Source organism: Emydura macquarii, unplaced genomic scaffold (genome assembly GCF_026122565.2).
Source record: "Emydura macquarii macquarii isolate MOO-44397 ecotype Brisbane River unplaced genomic scaffold, CSIRO-AGI_Emac_v2 contig_369, whole genome shotgun sequence".
Taxonomy (NCBI): domain Eukaryota; kingdom Metazoa; phylum Chordata; order Testudines; family Chelidae; genus Emydura; species Emydura macquarii.
The window spans coordinates 391,611-407,175 of NW_027130506.1; positions in this window are offsets into that span (position 1 = coordinate 391,611).

Here is a 15,565-nt window from a genome sequence, read left to right on the forward strand (position 1 = left end):
ACTGTTAGAAAGGCTATAACATGCTAAGTAAGATGATGATGTTTATGTTCATGTGTTATATGTGTAATGGAAGTTTTGGATATGTTTGATATATCTGTATTTCAAATTGTGCTGTGTCTGGGTGACACCCCAGACAGGATGGTTGCAGCACTAGCCTGCTTAATGGTCCATTGAGAAATTCACAGGTTCGAGGGACCCCAGGGGAGAAGCCTGATGAGTCATCAGGACTTACTCATGTGACTCTGGACTCCATCTTATTCCTGTAAATTTCCACAAGCAGCATGGCAAAGCCCAAAGGACATAAAAGACAGCTGCACCACATCCATTTTGTCTTCAGTCAGTCTTCACCTACCTTTACAACTGAACGGAACTTAAGCTGTGAAACAAAGGAATGAGACCCATCGAGGTACTGGATGCATATTAGAGGGACTATACAAGCCTGCAAACTCCACAGTTCTACTAGAAACCTGATATATATGGACTTTCAAATCATTTGTATATATCTGATTGCTTTAATCCTTTAACACTTCGCTTATAGTTTTTTCTCTCTTTTATAATAAACGTTTAGTTTTATTTACTGAAGGATTGGCTGGCAGCATTGTATTTTGTGTAAGATCTAAACTTACATTGATCTGGTACTGTGGCTGACCCTTTGGAGTCAGGAGAAACCTTTTTGGTAAGGAGCATAGAGTTTTAAATAACTGGTCTCTTTACTGGACCTAGTGGCTGATTGGGAACTGGAGACTGAAATGCAGTAAAGGGGGCTGTGTATATTTGTATTTTGGCTTCTTGATAACTGGTATGGGGAATCAGAAGCACTGTTTGTGTCTGGGTGGGAAGTCTGACTTCAGTGTCACCCATCAGTGCTGGAGAATCTGCTCTCCTTTTACAGCCTGCCCTGACCGTGGCATTTTTAGGTGGCTACTCCAGGCATGGACGGGTCACAATTAAAATGTTTGTAAAATAGGGAAGACATGTCATGAACAGTGGAACTTTAGTCAGAGGGCCAGTGTTCCCTGAAGGGACTATTATTGATGGAACTCCAGGTAAACAGAGAATGTGAGGAGCTGGGTTGAAGCCACATGGACAGATCAGACCACAGATTTTAATCAAGTTTCACTTGATCAACATTACCTGCATTCAGCTTCATTTTTTTCTGAATGAAATATTAACCAAGAAAGCTGCAGGATATATAGTTTTGGTTATGCCCAACTGAAAAATAGAAAGAATACAAAGAGAGGTGACAAAAAACTTTGGGGACATGAAAGCAAAATTTCCGCATGAGGAAACAGTGAAAAGGTTAGGAGTGTTGCTTGGTCTGGAGAGGGAGGAACAAGAAGAATCATGGTAAAGGGTGTATAAAATGCTGAATTATGTGGAACAGGTTAATTGGACAGTTTGCATTTACTCTTTTCTCTTTACACAACAGCAAGGTGATAATTTGAAAGGCAACAATTTTAAAGCTGATAAAAAGAAATATTTTTTACAGCACTGTCACATTGTATGATTAAAATAGGATCAAGCATATCACTGTTGCAACCAGTGATATATAATTGCATCAAATCCTATGCAAAGTATGTCATGTAAGGTATCAATGGAAAAGTTATAATCTACAAAATATAATTATCCTGTTTATATGCAGACATTTTTGTACTGAAGTTATAAATATGACTATCTATCTGGATTTCAAATGTGCTTGCTCCTGGGGTAACACTTGTTTGTATCCAGGTTAGCTACATTCTGAATGAACAATGCAAGTCGATGGCCCAACAAAGGACACTTAGCTCTCACAATAGGACACAGAAGGAGCTTATCCCCATCCAATGAGCCTTCCTGTGGACGTTTTATCCAGAATATGAATAATGGCGCTCCTATGACTCAATAAAACATGCAAGGACATATGATTTGCTCATGTGACCCTGGACTCCATCCTGTGTCTATACATTTCCACAAGCTAAAACAAAAAGTATTCACCTCCATGGCAGAAAGTATATAAGGCCCTGGAAACATCTCCATTTTGTCTTCATTTCCTGCTTCATTTCTCTGGACTGCATTTATAACAAGGAAGCTCTAAAGAAGGATTGATGACCCCTAAGCTGTTTGAGTAATTTCCAGAGAGACTTTGCAAATTAGCAGTTTATTCTAAAAACCTGATCCTGAAAGAACATTTGCAACTCAGTTTACCATATATACTATGAAATTGACCTGTGGACTTTTATTCTCATCTTTATGTATACTGATCTTTTAACCAATATTCTCTTTTTCCTTTTAAAAAAAATAAATATTAGTTTAGTTATTAAACATTAGCTATAAGCGTGTATTTGGTAAGATCTGAAATATTCATTTGCTTGGTTGGTAATGTGTCCTGTCCTTTAGGATTGGTAGAATTTTTTTACCTATGATGGACAAAGATTTTCAGTAATCTCCATTATATTTGACTTGGCTGTCTGGGTGTAAGCCAGAGGGCTGGATGGCTTTAAGGGAACTGTGGTTTTGGCTCCTGGATAACCAGTAAGGTAATTAGAAGCTATGTGTTGCTGTCTTGGTGAATCTAATTTTTAGAAATAGCCACCAGTATTTGGGGGTTTGCCTGCCACATTATTTGCAGTTTACCCTAAATTGAGCAATTTCAGCGTGACTCATCTAGAGACCAACATCACAAGCACTCATATTTAACCAGTGAGACTCATTGCTACAAGATACCTTTGAGGCCCAGAGCTTAGGAAGTTTACATAAAGAATTGGACCTTTATATGGCTAATGAGATCTTACACCATTACATGACAGGAAAAAAAGTTAAAAGGAATATAAAACCTCAGGATTCAGGTCATAAACCCGTCATTAGCTGCCCAGCATTAGGAAGACAATTTCACTTGAACAAGCTTTTACATGACCGTCTATTGTAGGTTTTCGTGCCCTTTCCTCTGAAACCTCAAATGTTGGTCATTGTCCGAGACAAGATACTAGATTAAATGTATCACTAGACTAATTAGGTGCGCAACTTCTGTCCTCTTTTTGTATTTGTTTTTTAGAAATAATTTTGAAGAGCAGATAAATTAAAAAACTCTAAATTGTTCAGTTTGAATTCAGGCACAGTAATAGAAAGGAAGTCATCAAATTAACTGTCCACTCTGAAAGAGTCAATCATTTGTAATTATAGAAAACACTGCTACCCTCTCCTCCTTATATGTGGGGAGTGACAATGGTGAATTGTTGCTACTTTCACGCACCCCAAATCCCTGCTCTCGGCTCTAGTAGTTTCCCCAGCACAGGCACTGAGCAAATGTGGAAATGCAGTGCGCATTTCCCACTGTTGCTTCTTGACCACAGAGATGGATTATCTCTGTGGAAGTCAGGGTGGGAAGAGGGTTGTTGCTTTGTGTAGGAAATAATGAGCATTGAGGTGCAGGGTCAAGGAGCCATAGTGATGTTTTCTTCCTTACTTCACCTCCACTGCTGGCTGAAGGAAGGTGACAAGTGACTTGCCTCACTCTATATGCACCTGGGTCTGCCAGAGATGGTGGAAGTTGGCCGATTTTCATAAGTTAGTCTTCAGCTTTGGCCCTACAAATTGCACCATTTTGCACACATGCACTGGCCTCCTTCTGACACAGACTCCCAAATTATTACCTGGCTCAGGTAACACCTCTTGGGTACCTGAGCACTTGACAGGAGCTACAAAACAGAGGTGGAGATGTTCAGGTGGCCAACTGCAGTTGTAAGAATTGATTGTAATTATTGGTGCAGTATTTGGTGGGTGCAGAAATGAAAGCTGGTTAAAGCTGGACTAAACTACCATGCTACGAGCTACCATGCCCTCTCAGATGTTGCAGTTTCTTCCTTAGAGCATGATGCATTTTTAATTTGAGACTTTTTCTATCCTTGGTGGTTTTTATTCTGATACATAAAACTTACAGGTATTCCAGTGAATTCTAATGTACATTATAGCTAACCCTGGATTTCTCTTACTGTTAGTGTCTGAAACAAGCTTACTACCATGTTCCTTATTATCTAACATTGGTTTCTACTAGTGGCCAAGATTATTTATGTAATTAACAGGAACAGAATAATAATATACCTTGAAGAATATTAAGGAAAACACAGCCCTGAATTTTACATACAGGCAACTGATCCCACCCCATGTGGAGGGAGAAGAATGGTGGATTCATGTATGACCAATATGTCTCCCTTACCCTTACACCTCACTTGCCTCTTCACTTAAAAGGGCTGGGGATATTGAAAGTCTTCTGCTCAGCCTGGACCATCTTCCTTCTCTGCACTCTCCAATACAGGAAGGAGCAAGCCCCACAGAAGTGTGGCACTGGGCAGGCAGCCTCCATGTGCCTGGGATTCAAGAGGGCAGAATGTATGTGCATGTGTCTGCTGGCTTTACCTAATTGGTAACATCTGTGCCTTGAATGAAATCTTGGGAGATCACAATGCTTTACAGACAAGTGGACACAATGCCTGTCTGAGAAGCTTACACATCTATTTTAGAATAAATGTAACATGACCCAGTGAGAAATGATAGCAGGCAAGAGGGAGGATTAGATAATAAATCTGAGGTTTGTGGTTCTTAATTGTACACAGCATAGTAGGATATTAGGAGTTTCCCTCATCTTGCATGGCCTGCACAACGGCCATGAAAAACTGCAGTCTGGGAAGTTTGTGGGCTGCTCAACCCTTACTCCCTTGGTTACTCACAGCACCTCAAAGCAGGCAGGGAGGGGGAGGAACAATGACTTTATCTCTCTTACCAAACAGCAGAACTGTCTCTTTGTGTGGGGCTAGAAAGTTGAAACTCAAAGGGTGCAAGAGCAGAGGCCTTGCATTTCCCTGAGCTCTGGGAGACATTGTGCCTCGCTGTCTGAAGTAGCCTATCCTGAAATAGTGTGTTCAGGAGGTTATGGAAGCACACTGACAAGTTAACGGGACTGTGATGAACCTTTTACTGCCACTGCCTGTGCTCTTCTTGTGTAGATGAAGATATGGAAACTACGGCTGTCAATTAGGCACCTCTCACAAACATGAAATTCAATTTTCTTAAAAAAAACAAAAAACAAAAACAAAAAACAAAAAACCAGAATAAAAAGGTCTTTAATTCTTTTAACAACATATTGCCAAAAGTAGTATACAGCCAAAAAATATAAAAGGCAGAAAAAATGAACTGATTTTAATAGTAAAATTCTTAAGGTTCTTTTTCTGTCTTCCTTTAAATAATTATATTTAACACAGCTTTACATATCTACTATTGGCTGTGTTTTGCATAAATCTTCATTGAAAATTGCTTTCTTCAGAGGAAATTCTATACAGCATATGTGCCAATTTCTTGATGACTTGTCTAACATATAAAAATAGAAAAAAATCTAAAATCCCAGGCAATCATGCAAAGGCACCTTTGCCTGCTTCAGAAGTCAAAGGTGGGAATCCTACTTCATGTAGAGTTAAATAAAATATGAAAGTTGCACAAAACTGATTTCAAAAGACTAGTTCTGAAATGAGTGTTGTTACTTCTTTCAAGCCTGAAGCAGTTATATAATTTACTATCATTTCCATTAATTCTGCGGTCACATAAATTGGTTTGAAACAGCTTCCTTCCCCCTCCCCCCACTTCTTTTTGAACAAAGAAGCAATACAAAATGTGCACAAAAATGTGCCCTTGGAAATCTTATCCTTATACCTCCTTAATGTGTGTGGGTTTTTCCTAACTAGAAGAAGCAAACTGAATATAGAAAATATAAAGCAGTTTGTATGAATCCTTCACATAAAAAATGAAATTGTACTGTCATGCATTTGCTGTGATTATAACCTCGGGTCTGGCACGTCTTAGTTTTCTAGGGTCCAGTTCACATATTTTCACACTTGCAATGTTGAAATGATTGACTTCAGGGGGAAAAAAATTAAGGTGGAACATATAAGCATGTTTTCTATGGGTATTATTCTATTTGGAGCACCCCAAAGTTCTAAAATGGGTCTCTTAAATGGTCAGATCCAAAGCCCATTGAAGAGACATGCTTTTGAGCTACACAGAGCTCTTCAGGTCTTCAAGAAGAGCCTCAGAAGGTCTTGAAGAGCTGAAGAAGAGCTCTGTATAACTCAAAAGCTTCTCCTTCACTAACAGAAATTGGTCCAATAAAAGATATTGCTTCACCCACCTTGTCTCATTAATCCTGGGACCATGGTTGCAACAACACTGTAAACAACAATTTGCATTATGACTTTAATCTAAATTTTCAAGTATTATATATATCAATTTCTAATAGCCAAATTCCTTTGAGTTACATGGCATAATATGACAGGAAGTCAATGGAGTTTTGCTGCTATAACTCAGAGACAAATTTGGCCTATAGCACCCATAATCTCACATATAGCACAGCCAGTTTCTTCATCACTGGCACTTCTTCCAAAATTCCTGAGACTTTAATAATCACCAACTTGTTTTCCTTCCAAAATAGGGAACTTTTTCAGTCAAGGATCATGAATCTCTCTGTCTATCATCCTGTTTAGTGTTTACTATAATTAAATATGATCCTACCTGATTTCTATAGTTTTCTCTATATCTAGATTTTATATGTCTCTATAGATTCTGATAGTTAAATTCAATCATGTGCATTTCATGCACTATTTCTGAGTGAAATCCTTTACTTGGCATCTTTACAAATATTTGAACAAAGATTTTTCCAAAAACATTCAACTAACGGCAACAACAAGCAAATATGTATTGTGGGTTTCATCCAGCAGCATTTCTATCCGGAATATTGCCTTAAGTATGAGCTGTAATATTCTAAAAGCAGCTACAGTGCATGCGTGTAAAACACTTTATCATCCAAACTGCAGGATCCAAAGGAGAACCCAAATGCTCTATTGCAGCCAGGAAAGCTGTGGCTGACAGCTTGTCCAATTGTCATTTGCAAAATACATTAGCTTTCTACTATAAAATATTAGCACATTTATCAATTTTATGATCAATAAGCCCACACATTTGTAGTTCTTAGATGTTTGAAAAACATTTCATGATATGATGAATTGTTGCTCTAAGTGTGACGTGTATAAAAATCTTTAATTCTACACCGCTTTGTTCATTTTCTGCTACATTTTTTTGTTATTCCAATAACTACAAAACGGTTTGACTCTCAGTAATAAAGGAGCTTTTTTTATTAGCAAAAGAGACTGAGGGATTTAAAATATAAAGCCAATGAGCCATCACAGCTACCCTACCAAGGTATAATGTATCACTTAAGGCCCATTTTGAATATTTGAGTGGTACACAAGTCTTGTACTTGGTCTTCTGCAAAGGGTAATTTTTACCTAAAAATATCCATCTCGCTAGGGATAGTATGTGCAGAAGCTCAGGCTAGCCACCTTACTACAAACCTGCCAAGACCCTCTGGATACATACTTGGATGGCTAGCCCAAACCACCACCCACGCTACCCCTGGCTGCTATTTTTCTCTCTCTAACTTGAGCAGAGCTAGCCCGTGTCTCTCTAGCCGAACTGGGAAGCACACTCCCAGTATAGATTACCCTCAGAGTAAGGCCAGATCTATACGAGGAGCATTTTGCCGGTATAGGTATACTGTTATGCTATACCAACAAAGTGTTCCTAGTGTGGAAGCAGCTTATATTGGCAATACTGTGCTTTTGCTGATATAGCTTACTCCAGTGCTGTCCCCCTCCCCTCCCAAACAACATAAGTTATACCAGCAAAAGCACAGTACAGCTCAGGGATGACACTTCCTCACCTCCCTGACTGATATAGCTATGCTAGCAGATGTCTGTAGCGTGGACAAGGTCTTAGACACACTGTGCCTTCTGCAAGCACTGCCAGCAATGGACTCAATTTATCCCAATGTTAACTCCATTGATATCAACAATTACACTGGGATGAATTGGGCCTGGTATGTTTAAGATTTGTGACACCCTAATGTCTGTTTTGGGTTCAAATGTGTCTTACCTTCACTAATGGTGAAATTCTCCCATTCATAAGTGGTGCGTAGGCCTTGTGCAGATAGGTGAACGTCCCCCTAAAGCCATATGTTCTACTATTTTGAAATATAACTTAAAACTTCTTTGATTTTTTTTATTAGAACAATGGGGGAAAGCCAAAGAGTCTAACATTTCTTTTTAGAAACATGTGAATACTTACTGCAAAAGAGGGTGTCGAGAACTTTGAAATCCAGTTCACTTTGTGGAATAAAGTTATCTTTTCTGACAGGGTAGTATAATAATACAGCCACTTTAACACTAAGAGTTGCCAATGTCTATAAACGAGTGCCAACTTCTAGTGCTATTTGCAATCTTTTTCTGATCAGCTGCTATTCTGCAGGATGACAGCTCTCTCAATATTGCTTTTGCTTCCCCAAAACATCTTTTTGTGTGTCCCTGCTGATTTTCTTTTTAGCAGAGCGAATGTATAGTCTTTCATGCATCCACTGAAAAGGTCTTTGGAAAAAGTACAGCTACACAAAGATGTCATTCATGTAACATTTTTGTCTGTTTGCCAGACATGCAGTGCAGCTTGATTTCCCCACAGTGGATACTTCTCTGTTTACTATTAAGTATTTTAGCTGTCATTAATTTTTTCCTTCCATCCCTGTTCCTTACCGTCACCATAGGTCTCAGATTTCCCTTTATTTTTTGTCTCTCTTTTATTCCATATTCTTGTTCCATTTTTTAAGGCCTGATCCAAAGCCTGTTGAAATAAGTTGTGAGTCTTTCCGTTGGCTTGCTTAGGAACTGAACTTCTGTCTCCTTTTTATTCAAATCTAGTCTCAGTTAAGCTTTTCACATAAGTCGGACCCTATATCATTTTGTTAAATGTGTTTTCGTCATGCATTAGGTCTTAAATACCGGACTCCACCTCCCCCATTGTTCTCCATGCACCTGGATACATATAAGATGCCTCTGTGTTACCTATTTTCTGTATTACTGCATCTGAAGAAGAGAGCTAAGTCTCTCGAAAGCTTATGTCTGCAAATATTAAATTTGTTAGTCTTTAAAGTGCCACAGAACTCTCGTTGTCTTTGCTGTATACAGACTAACACGGCTACCCCTCTGGAACTATCTCTTTACAGAGTTGAAGCAACACCATCATTGCATTATTGGAGGTTAGACTTTGATTTCACGTACAGCTCTGAGGAAGGCATGATCCATAAGAGAGGCATTGTGTTTTATGGCTGATCTACACTGGGAACTTACAACATCATAGCTACAGCTCTCAGGGGTGTGAAAAATCCAGATGCATGAGAGATATAGCTATGCTGACTTAACCCCGGTGTAGACAGTGCTAGGTCAATGGAAGAATTTTTCCATCAGCCTAGCTATTGTCTCCTGAGGAGGTGGATTACCTACACAAATGGGGGAACTCCTCCCATCGGTGTAGGTAGTGTCTACACTGAAGAACTGCAGCTGTGCCTCTGTAGCAGTTTAAGTGTAGACACACCCTTAGAGGTACCCCTTAGATTCACTATTCCTCCCTTGCTTCTTCTTTGCTCCTCAGGGCTAGCACCTTACTGCTGGCTTATAGCAGTAGCATATTCCCTCTCAGGTAGCTCAGCTTTTGTGGCCCAGGCTCCACCCACTCCCTGCTCACTAATGCCAGGGACTTAATAAAGGGGTGAGTAGCCTCATTTATGCCTGTGCACACAGACTTTGGGTCTGAACAGATTTCATGGGGTGGGGGGTTACTCCCTTACACATGTGTGGTACAAATCAGAATCTAGTCCTATGTTAAAGTTGACATGAGAAATCTAAGGGCCTAACTGAAAGCCCACTGAAGTCAATGCACATCTTTTTATTGACTTCAGTGTACATGGGATTAGCCCCTAAATTTGTAGCATTTGCTATTGATGTTTCAATGTTTGACACAAGAATGATTTCATGACTGGTAAAGTCCTCTTCTTATTACATTCCTTTTTTTAAAGATCTCTATGAACTTTGCATTATATAAAAGGCAGTTACTAATTGTACTAATTCTACAACTCCACTCAGCTCGTTCTATCTCTGGGGAAATATATCAGCTTTTCATTATCAAAGGTGCTGAGCCCTAGACTTCGAGGGAAGTTGTGGTTCTCAGCATTTCTGAAAATCAAGTCCTTCACTTCTCTGTGAATCAATTTCCTATCTGTAAAAAAAAGAGAAAAAATGTATACCTGTATTTCAACCACATTGTGAGTAATGATGGCAGAACCAATCGTGACCTGTCCGTGCCTAGGGTAGCCACCTAAAAATGCCAAGGTCAGGGTAGTCTGCAAAAAGAGATCAGATTCTCCCAGCACTGGTGGGTGACACTGAAGTCAGACTTCCCAACCAGCCACAAACAGTGCTTCTGATTCCCCACACTGGTTATCAAGAAGCCAAAATAAAACTAGACACAGCCCCCTTTACTGCATTTCAGTCTCTGGCTCCCAATCAGCCCCTAGGTCCAGTAAAGAGTTAAGTTATTTAAAACTCTATGCTCTTTACCAAAAAGGTTTCTCCTGACCCCAAAGGGTCAGTCAAAGTACCAGATCAATATAAATTTGGATCTTACCGAAAATACCACACTGCCAGCCAATCATTTAGTAACTAAAACTAAAGGTTTATTATAAAAAGAAAGAAACAAACCATAAGAGAAGTGTTAAATGATCAAAGCAATCACAAACATACAAATGATTGGAAAGTCCATTTACATCAGGTTTCCAGTTCAAATGTGGGGTTTGCAGGCTTGTATAGTCCCTCTGGTGTGCATCCAGTACCTGGATGGATCTCAGTCTTTTGATTCACAGCTTCAGTTGTAGATGAATTGATCCAGAGGTAGCTGAAGACTGAAGACTAAATAATCTATGTGCAGAGTTTGTTCAAATTCTTCCATGAGAATTAGCAGGGTGATTCCAGGCTGGTCCTGGGATCTCAGTCTTGTGATCCAAATTTTCCCTGACAAGCTTGTACAGATTTGAGATAAAAGGATCAGTCCACTAGATCCTTTATAGATCCATGCAGGCTGACCGATATTTTCTTGACAGCAGGTATCTCCCTAAACAATTAATAGATGATTACTTGGGACTCTGAAGTACCATCTCCCATGTCCTGAGCTAGCTAGTAACTAGTTACTTTAACATAAGGCAATTGGCCATTTACACCGTTCACAGGTGTTTACTACTTACACTTCAAAGAAAAATACAAACAATAGTATTGTTACATTCAAAGTTCCATCTAAATGTTCATATGTTCCTTTTGAACTCTTAATCAATAGAACAGTGACAGACAGGAAAGCAGTTTATCTACCTTGCTAACCTCTAACGTAAATACGTAAATAACATCAAATAACATCAAATAATTACCAACAATTCACTGGCATATCAAAGCTCTAGTCCACTTGAAAGGAATGACCCTCACTACCATTGTATTTTCCTATTATATACCTTGAAAGGTCAGAGTTGGGCCCTGCAACTTGCAAAGTTGCTTCTCTGTTTTGGACCTAGCGTCACACCAATATTCCATTATTTAAATTGCTGGTCACTTGTACTATCCCTTGTTTAGCAACGTTAATATTCTCTGAAGAAGCAGCTCTGTAGAAAGAGCAAGAATCCAGTTAAAATGCAAAACATTTAACAGTTTAAATTTTTTTCTTATAGAGTAAATGTTTCTAATCTTCCACTGTCGATAGCAAACATTGCAATTCTCATGTTATATGGTAAATTGTGCTATGTGTCATTTAAAAACAATCCTGTACATTCCAGATATGTGTAGGATGACAGCACCAGTATATTGTTCCTTTAATCTTCTCTACTCTTTGCCAAATCATGAAGATTTTCTGAAATGGATAGTCTGTTTCAGAAACACACACTGTAAGATTATCTTGTGTTTACAATTTTTATGTCACATTTGTCTAATTTCTTTTCAATCCCTGGTACACTATTCTCTCAGTTGACATCATCCCTGTAAAGCAGACACTTAAATGACTTCTGCCCGGTGTCAAATTTAACCCTATCCCCCTCTGATTCTCATGATGGACACTCTTCTAACTACATAAACCTCTGTTTTAGTGGGTTATACAGATCTGCTAAGAATTTGTAAAGAAGACATTTTGCAGAAAATACTCACTGCAAATAAACTGCTACTGCAGCAAGACAATCCAGTGAAAGCTGTGTTTAAAGATTAGCAAAGAAGGTATTCACTTTCCTTGATTATAAATAAACCAACCAACAGAGAATTAGTTTTTACTAACTTCAGTCACCAGCACTTCTCCATAATCACTTAAGAGTCAGATAGAGAACATGTAATATCCAGGCGTGTTTGGTGTGGGGCTCTGTCCCACTCCAGTGGCACCTAGCCCAGCTAGAGATTGATGAGTCTGCTGCAGAGTTAGCTAAGGGCCATGTGGTTTTTAGCTCATGCAGTAAAGGCTTATACACTAAGCTTCAGAAATCCCAGGTTAGATCCCGCTTGCCAACAACTGTGGTCTCTAGGTGTTACAAATGGGGGCTGGTCCAGGATGTCAACTGGAAAGTCTCTCAAGCTCGGGACATGCTTCGTCAGCTGGAGCAAGTACGTAACCCATGCCTGCTTACTGTGGTGCTCTGTCCCCCTCTAGTGGCACCTAGATCATCTAGAGCTTGATGAGTCTGCTACAACCAAGTGGCTCATACCCTAAGCTTCAGAGGTCCCAGGTTCAATCCTGCCTTGTGACGACTGGGGTCTGTCATCATTATGTAAGAAATGCTGTTGTTTCAAATATTATTTGTTATTCATCTTCTAGGAAATGATCTCAGTAACAAAATCGATGCACAATCACAAAATATAGTACAACAAAACGCTGTACGTAAATGGCAAATCTGCGACCAAGTGAGAATTTAAACTTTATATACCCACACCTACAGTGTTTTCCAATGGTGCAAATACTTGTATAGAGGGAATGGTTTCTTTTATATACACTGTATATGATGGGGTGTACGAGGCCTGGAAGCCCCGTTGAAAGCTTCGTGGCCCTACAACACCCCAACCCAGGAAAGAGTAGTAGAGGTGAAAACACCAAACTGCCTAGTGAGGCTGCCAGGAGCAGCCAATCAGAGATCAAAAGGCTCATATAAAGGAACTACTGGACAGAGCAGTTCAGTTGCTGGCTGGAGCCAGAGGAGCAAGATTGCACAAAAAAGTTGCAGTCAGAATGTCTAACAAATCAACTAAGTTATAAGATTAAAAGACCTATTTTTCTTGACTCTTGTTCTTTTTAATCATTTTAAAATAGTCTGATGAAAAAAAAAAAAGAAAAAAGAAAAAAAAAGCCAAAGCAGATCTTGTCAAATTGACAAACTGTTTTTTTAATCACACATGAAAATAAGCCTGGTTTGCATTTATGGCATCTTTGATCAGAGGATCTAAGACACCTTATGAACCTTAAGGCCAACCTATTGCACACATAATATGGCAAACTGGACTAGAGGCCCAAATGTCAACCCTGCGGTGCATTACAGAAAACAATGTCTTTCTCCATCAGGCACAGGCAGAGTGTAAGCAAGATTCAGAGAAGGCCGGGCAGGCGAAAATGAAGAACGGGGAAGGAAATTGGCAGCATGTGACCTCCCGAAGAAAGAGAACCCATGTGCCCACCATGCAGATAGAAGTAAGGAATCGTTTTCATCCTCTCTGCACAAGTACTACGGCGGAGAATGATTTGGAGGACCCTTCAGAGGGAATGGATCAGAAGGAGACCCATTTGATCAGAAGGCAAGGGATGATTTCTCCTAGGGATGGGGGTTCCACGACCACCATTCCCAAGAGGAAGAGAAGGGTGATGGTGGTCGGGGACTCCCTCCTAAGGGGGACGGAGTCATCCATCTGCCGTCCGGACCGGGAAACTAGAGAAGTGTGCTGCTTGCCTGGAGCTAGGATTAGGGATGTGACGGAGAGACTGCCAAAACTTATCAAGTCCTCAGACCGCTACCCCTTCCTGTTTCTCCACGTGGGCACCAATGACACTGCCAAGAATGATCTTGAGCGGATCACTGCAGACTATGTGGCTCTGGGAAAAGAGATAAAGGAGTTGGAAGCGCAAGTGGTGTTCTCGTCCATCCTCCCTGTTCAGGGAAAAGGCCCAGGTAGGGACCGTCGCATTGTGGAAGTAAATGCGTGGTTACGCAGGTGGTGTCGAAGAGAGGGCTTTGGATTCTTCGATCATGGGATGTTGTTTCAGGAAGAAGGACTACTAGGAAGAGACGGGATTCATCTAACGAAGACAGGGAAGAGTATCTTCGCAGACAGGCTGGCTAACTTAGTGAGGAGGGCTTTAAACTAGTTTCGACGGGGGACGGGGACCTAAGCCCGAAGGTTAGTGGGGAAGAGGGACACCGCAAGGAAGCAGAAGGAGGAGGGGGCAGCAGGGGAGGCCTCCCGATTCATACTGTGAAAGTAGGCCAGTCGGCTACTTATCTCAAGTGCCTGTACACAAATGCAAGAAGCCTGGGAAACAAGCAAGAGGAACTGGAAGTCCTGGCACAGTCAAGAAACTACGACATGATTGGAATAACTGAGACTTGGTGGAATAACTCTCACGATTGGAGCGCTGTCATGGATGGGTATAAACTGTTCAGGAAGGACAGGCAGGGGCGAAAGGGGGAGGAGTTGCACTGTATGTAAGAGAGCACTATGACTGCTCTGAGCTCCAGTATGAAACTGGAGATAAGTCAGTTGAGTGTCTCTGGGTTAAGCTTAGAAGCAAGAACAATAAGCGTGATGTCGTGGTGGGTGTCTGTTACAGACCACCAGACCAGGAGGATGAGGTAGATGAGGCTTTCTTTACTCAACTGGGGAAAGTTTCCAGTTCACAGGGCCTGATTCTCATGGGAGACTTCAATCACCCTGATATCTGCTGGAAGAGCAATACAGCAGAGCACAAACAATCCAGGAAGTTTTTGGAGAGTGTCGCTGACAATTTCCTGGTGCAAGTGCTGGAGCAACCAACTAGGGGCCGTGCTTCTCTTGACCTGCTGCTCACAAACAGGGAAGATTTGGTAGGGGAAGTAGAAGTGGGTGGCAACCTGGGCAGCAGTGACCATGAGATGGTCGAGTTCAGGATCCTGATGAAAGGAAGAAAGGGGAACAGCAGGATACGGACCATGGACTTCAGAAAAGCGGATTTTGATTCCCTCAGGGAACTGATGGGCAGGATTCCCTGGGAGGCTAATATGAGGGGGAAAGGAACCCAAGAGAGCTGGCTGTATTTTAAGGAGACCTTATTGAGGGCACAAGAGCAAACCATCCCAATGTGCAGAAAGAATAGCAAATATGGTAGGCGTCCAGCTTGGCTTAACAAAGAAGTCTTTGGCGAACTTAAACGCAAAAAAGAAGCTTACGAGAAGTGGAAGCTTGGTCAGATGACTAGGGAGGATTATATAAACACTGCTCGAACGTGCAGGAATGAAATGAGGAAGGCCAAAGCACAATTGGAGTTGCAGCTAGCAAGGGACGTGAAGGGGAACAAAAAGGGTTTCTACAGGCATGTTGCCAACAAGAGGAAGATTCGGGAAAGTGTAGGCCCCTTAAAGAAAGAGGGAGGCGACCTAGTGACGGAGGATGTGGAGAAAGCT